This window comes from Sphaeramia orbicularis, chromosome 22, assembly GCF_902148855.1.
Source record: "Sphaeramia orbicularis chromosome 22, fSphaOr1.1, whole genome shotgun sequence".
In the NCBI taxonomy this organism is placed as follows: Eukaryota; Metazoa; Chordata; class Actinopteri; order Kurtiformes; family Apogonidae; genus Sphaeramia; species Sphaeramia orbicularis.
In genome coordinates, this window is record NC_043978.1 from 2,622,119 (window position 1) to 2,629,556 (window position 7,438).

At 42.0% G+C, this 7,438-nt stretch overlaps 1 non-coding gene and 1 pseudogene across 1 annotated transcript; both read left to right on the forward strand.

Annotated features, from left to right (window-relative positions):
- The first annotated feature begins 539 nt into the window (after positions 1 to 539).
- On the forward strand, positions 540 to 719 carry LOC115414458 (uncharacterized; annotated as a pseudogene).
- A 708-nt stretch (positions 720 to 1,427) lies between these two features.
- On the forward strand, positions 1,428 to 1,591 carry LOC115414428 (U1 spliceosomal RNA). Its single transcript, XR_003934636.1, has one exon. It is a non-coding gene; the product is annotated as a U1 spliceosomal RNA (small nuclear RNA).
- Positions 1,592 to 7,438: the final 5,847 nt, after the last annotated feature.

Below are 7,438 nucleotides of genomic sequence, written 5' to 3' on the forward strand. Positions count from 1 at the left end.
GGCTTTATTGAAACAGCCTTTGGAATGTTTGAAGACTCTGAATTATGACACAGTGGTTTATTTTAATATGAAGATGTTACAGAAGAATCATCTTTTTCCTTTAATAACATTGATCTCCCTCACAAAAGCAAAACTGTGGAACGCCAGACAATCAATCATGAAGGAATCTTACAAATGGACTGAATATGGAATTGTAAAATGGATTGAACTGGACATTAAGATATGTTTAGACAAACATACAAAGGTGGGGATGGGATACAATCAAAGACAGATGGAAAATAATATTCCCAGAGCCTCCGACGATGCCATGAGGTTGAATTTATGTTTCTGAACCAATTCATGTATTGTACTTCATTTATTCATTCTTTGTTCTGTCTTTAAAAATGTAGATATCCACTAAGAAAAGACACAGCATTTTAGTTTTCTTAGAGCACCTGTTTATTTGGATGTGTTTGGTTTAGTTTTGTATCCAACACATGCCCTTATTGGGATGTTTTTCTTTCGTTTTATGTATTATTTCTGTAATACACTTTTATCAAATAAAATTTCTTAAAAAAAAAAAAAAATCTGTTCTTAACAGTTTTATCTCTGATACATCCCCTACCCGAGGACCATATATTAAATTGATTTTTGCAACAGGGAGCTGGAATAGGGGCTTCCTCCACCCACTCCATGCATCAACCTGGTTTTGCAGTACTTCCTGGAACCGTGCAACCCTTTCTCTCCGCATGTCAAATGGCAAGAGCCAGCTGTTGCCCTTGTTAGATGTAAGCATGAGTGAAGCATGCGTGTCTCCTTGGAAAGGGCTTTGGTTAGACCACTGCCATTCACCCACAAACAGTGGAAGAGGGTCTCTGACACATTGCGCCCCTCTGTTTCACTTTGCCTGGGCTGAGATTTACCAGTGTGGGTTTTCTCAGCCCCAAATGGCACCCCACAGGGTGGTGGCTCAAACAGGATGATCCCTTTTGATTAGGCTTAAACACCAGTTTCCGCTGGGATATCTAAATGCCCGCCCATGGCTAGGTAAGATTTCACTCGGTAGTTTCAAGACAAGTAAGGGTCTGGAAAACCACACTCTTTTTATCAGGGCCCTGGACCAATCAGAAGGCACAATTGTCGACAGTCAGTGTGGGAGGAGGAGGAGAGGAGGAGGAGGAGGAGGAGGGGAGGAGGAGGAGGAGGAGGAGGAGGGGAGGAGGAGGAGGAGGAGAGGAGAAAAGCCTTGTGTGCGAATTCCTTGGTGCATGTTTGTCCCCCAAATGGAAATTGCTCACAGATTTCTCATGTGGCTGGTCACCTGTTGGAGGTAAAAATGTCACTGATGGCGCTTTTAGACTGTGCTTTGGGTGCCGTGTGGATGATGGCCACCATAGGTCAGCTGGGCCTGTCTGTAAAACACTCCCTTTTGTGGCACATTGTGCATCATACTTACCTGGCAGGGGAAACATCACAGTCAGGAAGGTGGTTTGCCCAGGGCGAGGCTCAACCATTGCATTGGGGTTGTGCTGACCCCTGCGAACTCCCCAAATGTGGGAATCTTGACTGCATAATTTCTGGTAGTGGGGGACTGCGTTTGTGCTCTACCCTGATAATATGTTTAAAGAGGAAAAAAACAGGTACACACTGAGCCTTGACACCAAGGGAAGAAAAGGAGCTGTGGACAAAGTATTGCGGTAATGCTGGTGCTTGACCAAGGTCCTGTGAGAATGAGTAGTCGCTCTGTCCTTGCTACAGAATGGAACAAGTCAACAGTTCTGAAATCGGGCAATTCATGTCATCATTAACATATAATGAAATAGCTTTCATTTCAGTTTTTGTGGAAAACCTTTTGAGTTCTGCCCCGCAGGTTCGCTAGCTGTATGTCTCTTTTTAAAGCACGTCCTTATCGTCATGCCGAGTTAACCTATAGTGATTATTGTGTTGCTTTGGTCAGTGCCCCTTGAAGGATGAGTTCAGGCTCAGACAGGGGGAGGGCGCGGCAGAGAACAAAGTTTACTTTTTTTTTATTCAAGAGAGTGGACGGCGCTCTGAGTTCCACCGAGATGCCGCTTGGAACCTGGAGTTGTGCGTCTCCTTAGCCAGTGTATGTTGTTGCTTTTGGAACAAAGTACATGTACGTATACAGGGTGACTGGAAGGAAAAAGCTTTGGCTAGGTTTAAGCTTAAGATGGCAGATGTCGCTGATTTAGACAGTAGCAAGTCACATGACTAGAAATGCCATGAAGTGTCTTTGGTGGTTTTATTAATTATCTATAAGAAATGGACACTTGTAACGTACCTTTGTTTTCATGTTTGACTGTATTGCGAGTGCTCCATAAGTATGTGTCCGTTGGCTCGGGTTACACTCCATTAACCCGTGATGGAGAATTACAACAGGGAGAATGGGCCGCTCTTGTCGACCTCCTCTCTGCATCGCTTCTCTGCCTTTGGGTTAAGATTAAGTGGGAACAGGATGTTGGCTGTGTCGGTGGGAGATCCAGCTGGTTTAAAAAAAACACGTTGAGATCAAGGACAAAGAAGCAGCTTTTCCAGAGAAGGTTTACTTTGGATGTGTCGTCCTCGAAAGCCTGAGGATCAAACGAGAGGAGATACTTTGCTTGCAGCAAAACTCTGTTACCCGTTACTATGATGTGACTTTTCACAGCAGTGGACAAATGGAGGAGGTATGTGGCCTGGCAGTTCAGTCTGAGGACCCGAGACTGAATGCCTTTAGTGTGATGTCTGTCGAAGACACCCTTGTCTTCCCCGAGTCCGTTGATGAAATTCAAAGAGATTTAAGAAAAAGCCGTTCTTCTAGTAAACACACTCGTTTATTGAACAAAGATCTTGGAGACCCAAGCTTAGTGGAACGCACTCCACCTGATAAGCAGCCAAGCGAGGGTCTGAATACATGTGGAAACACAGCAAGTTATATTGTGACACCGTTCCCACCAGTAATTCCTCTTCTCGTGTCTAGGGTTTTTTTCACTTATATCATATCTGATTAAATCCAGTTTTGCTGTCTAGTGACATTTGCTGACACTCTTGTTCTGCTGACCCCTGATAAGTTCACGTTACTAAATTAGGAGTTGTTTGCTCCTTTCTGTACCCAAGTGAAAAAGTACTGACAGGAGGGCGTACCGCAGTCATGTGCATGTGCAGCAGATCAATAATGTAAAAGCATAATATAGAAGCATAGAAATGTAATATGAATCATGTTTTAACTAATACATTTTATCACATGTCTAGATGTAGAAAAAACTTTCGTTATCATAACAATCCACATGTATAACCCTTGGGTTACTGAAGAGACACTGAGATACTTTCTAAACAGATACGTTAAAGTTTTGCCCGGAGAAAGAGACATTAAAGATGCGCTAGGCAACAGGCGACAGGCAAGAAACAATTTCAGGTTTTATTAAATGAAGACCCAAATGGCTACGACGGCTACGTGCACCACCAGTGACGGTTAACATTGGAACGGACCGCGAATATCTATGCCACTCAACCAATGTACTGTCGGAAGTGTAACACTGTTGAACATGTAGCAGATAATTGGAAGGAGATTCACTGCCACAACTGCGGCCGTTGGGACATTCGATGAAAGACTATGTAGAAGTGAAGAAATGTGACCTGTGGTTCAGAGACACACCTGGCAAGAGATTGCCTCAGGCCCAGACCAAATGCTGCAGCTGTGAAGCATGGTGTTGCTTTCCATGAGGACGTCGGCAGGAAGGACCGGAGGAGCACGGAGGGTGAGGCCTCAGCACACAACAGTGATACACACAACGATATTTTTGAACTGAGGGACCTTGAGGAAATCGTGAAAGAAGTGACGCACTATACGGCTAATCAGAAACAAGTGGAGGCAGGTGAGGACAAAATGCCCGACACACACTGCCACACCCATAGACATTCAAATGGAGGCTGTGACCAACGATGCTGAAGACTCACCGGCAGACGAGGCGCCTTGGACTGTGTCGAGACGAGGAAGACGTCGTTTGAAGAAAAGACGACTCCTCAGCCCGCCTTCACCTCCCCAAGATGGATTCACGGAGCCGGTCCAGACCAGCAGCTACTACGCACCCGATAGAGGAGGCGGAGCATGACACCATTGTTCCACCACCGTCTGGAAGCAGCACCGAGATTCCACCCAGCAGAAATCCTGCTGGAGATGTGTCCAGGGCCCCCCCAGTGACATTATTGTCACCCCGCAACCATCTGAGGTGGAGTCAGTGGTCCCCCCCAGTGCAGACTCCTCTGGAGCAGAGCCAGTGGCTCCACCCAGTGGAGCCTCTTTGGCTTCTGACAGTCAGACTGAGGAGATAGAAATACTTTCTTTCAGTGACCTGTTTTGTCAGACTCCTTTTGATGTCCATGGAGTTCCTGCCCAGGAAGAGGCAGGCAAGAAAAACTCTGGAAATGTACTTTTGCTGTAGAAGTGTAGTGTTAATTTTGAGCATTATTTTCAGACCATTGATACATTCTGAGTATCCCTCCTTTTTTAGGATTAATTTCTTTAGTTGGGATTTACTTAAATCAAGTCATATTGACTTTCCTTTTTGTTATTTTTATATCTAAAATTAAGTTACATGGACTTTAAAATTTGTACCCTGAACATCCAGGGTTGACAGAATAGGGATAAGAAGGCTACAGTATTTTCCCATCTGTCCACTTTAAGTTTTCATATTTCTTTATTACAAGAAGTTCATCTGAAGGATGATAAAGACATGTAAGTTTTGTAAGGAATGATTTAAAGGGGACTCTAGATGGAGTGTAGGAGGGGTGCACTCCTCAGGTGTGGGTTTGTTGTGCGGTAATAAAAATACGCACATTGTAGGCAGTTTTTCTACATTTCAAGGTAGAGTATTAGTTGTTGATTTAAACTGGAATGATAACAATTTAAGAATAATAAACATGTATGCTCATACTGAATCTGTATTACACAGAGAACTGTTAGAAAATTTGGATACATGGTTTATGACAAATAGGACTGTTATTATTGCAGGCGACTTTAACTCAGCTCTCAATAAAGGTACCAATGTATTACTTCTGAAATCCTTCATACAAAAAGTTCAGTCTCAAGGATGCATTTAAAGCAGTTCACCAACACGATCTAGGTTTTACTTGGTGTAACAGTAGAGGGATACGCGCAGCAGAATAGACTACGTCTTTACATCGGTTAGTACAAAAATTATTTCAGATGAGGTTTTCCCAAAATTCTATTCTGACCATAACTTACTTTCAGTAACATTAAAGTTAAATGCTCCAAAATATGAAAAAGGATACTGGAAAATAAACAATGAAATACTTACAGAGAAAGGTTTCAGAGATAACTTCTGGATTTTTTTTTGAGCATTGCATAGAACTAAAATACATGAATGGTACATTGAGGGTTTGATGGGACGATACTAAGATGCGTATGAAAAAAATATGTAATGTATTATTGCAAACAGAGAGCTAAAAGCAAGTAGAAAACTCTCTACAATTTACAACAACAAATTCAGAAAATATGTTCAATATAATACGACAGGAAGTACTTTTGATAAGGACTGTTTTTCTATTTTGCAGCAGCAGCAGCAGCAGCAAGAGTTACTGGAGCAGAATGCCAGGAGTTTTACTTTTAAACTACTGATGAAAAATAAATCTGGCTGTGAGATGAACTTAGAAGGCAGTAAGATGGCATGTACATGATCCTAGTCCCTTCTGGGTAATGACCTAAGAGTGTCCGGTATGATGGAACTCCCTTAGGGACATAACATAAAGGACCAAAGAGGGATACTCTGTTTAAATAATGTAACTAATGTAGAGGGATACTCTGTTTGGAGAAGGCCCTGCATGTTTTTTTCCATGGAGAAGGCCCTGCATGTGCCGGCTGGTGACCAGCTGGTGACCCTGCAGGTGCAAGCTTATGTAAACGATTTGTGATAGAAGGATTCTCTGCTGTTTGTGATATGAAGTTCCGTGACCGGCTGCTGACCCTGCAGCTGCGAGCTTAGACCATGTAGGTGCTGGCTTGTGCAACTGATCCTAGAAGGTTTGTGACTCCTGGGCAATACGCCCAGACCAGCTAGTGGCTCATCCGGCACGTGTCTGGACATGTGACCGCACAGCTGCACTACCTAATTGAGAAGAAACAAAATAAGTGATAAGAAGACTGAAAATGACCTAGTGTATATATGCAGAAAGTAGGGTAAACGGCACAGATGTGCCAGACCAAAGATGATTTTAATGGGGGGAGCTTCCGGGGATGATGGAAATCGTGATATGGTTTCTGCCAGTGGAAAAACACCCGAACCTTCTAGAAGGATGGGAAAAAGGGTATAAAAGCTTGTGAGTTTAGAACGACGTCTGCTCTTCTCCGGAGAACCGTCCCGTGTGTTTACTTTGTGTGCTTCATGAATAAACACATGTAAGGCTCTGAGGACTGACTGGCTTGACTCATTTTTGATTCAGAAGTGTCTGCACCAGATAACCACTTAGGTATAGCATATAGTTAAGTTTTTTTAACTTCTATTAAAGTAGGACTTAGTATTCAGTTACAGTAAATTAGTGTTAGAATATAGTCTTCATGTGATTTTGACGGACGGAAAACTCCCACAACACTACAAAGAGAGTAGTTTGAAAACAATGAGAAATGCTCATCCTTCTGGTTTAAAAAAGCACAAATTCATCGACGAACAAGAACAATTCAGGCCTTTACAAAAGAGGATGGTACAGTAGTTAAAGACCCTGAGGGGTTGCTTGATTTGTCTGTATCACATTCTGCCAAACTCTTTCAAACTGATGAGAACAGATTTTTTTTTTTTTTTTTTTTAGAAATTTTATTAGATAAAGTATATTACAGAAATAATACATAAAACTAAAGGAAAGCATCCCAATAAGGGCACTTGTTGAATACAAAACTAAACCAAACGCATCCAAATAAACAGGTGCTTTAACAAAATTTAAATACTGTGCCTTTCTTAGTGAGGATCTACATTTTTAAAGACAGAATAAACAATAAATAAATAAAGTATGAAGAATAAATGAATGAAAGTATGAATCTGATCAGAAACATAAATCCAACCTCGTGGTATCTTCGGCTGGCGTTCCACAGTTTGCTTTTGTGAGGGAGATCAATGTCATTAAAGGAAAAAGATGATTCTTCTGTAACATCTTCATATTAAAATAAACCACTGTGTCATAATTCAGAGTCTTCAAACATTCCAAAGGCTGTTTCAATAAAGCCCACACAGATGATGCAAAGTTACATTCCCATAAAACATGACATATGGTCTCTTCCATAGAACACCTTTCTCTGGGACATTATTTGTTCAAACTAATATTGTGTGCATGTAGACTAGATCTGACTGGAAGTTTTCTGTGTAAAACTAACCAGTTCAAATCTTTGAGCCTGTTGTCCAGTCCTTTGGTCTGAGCTCTTATCCATCTATCAGGACGTATTCTGAACTCT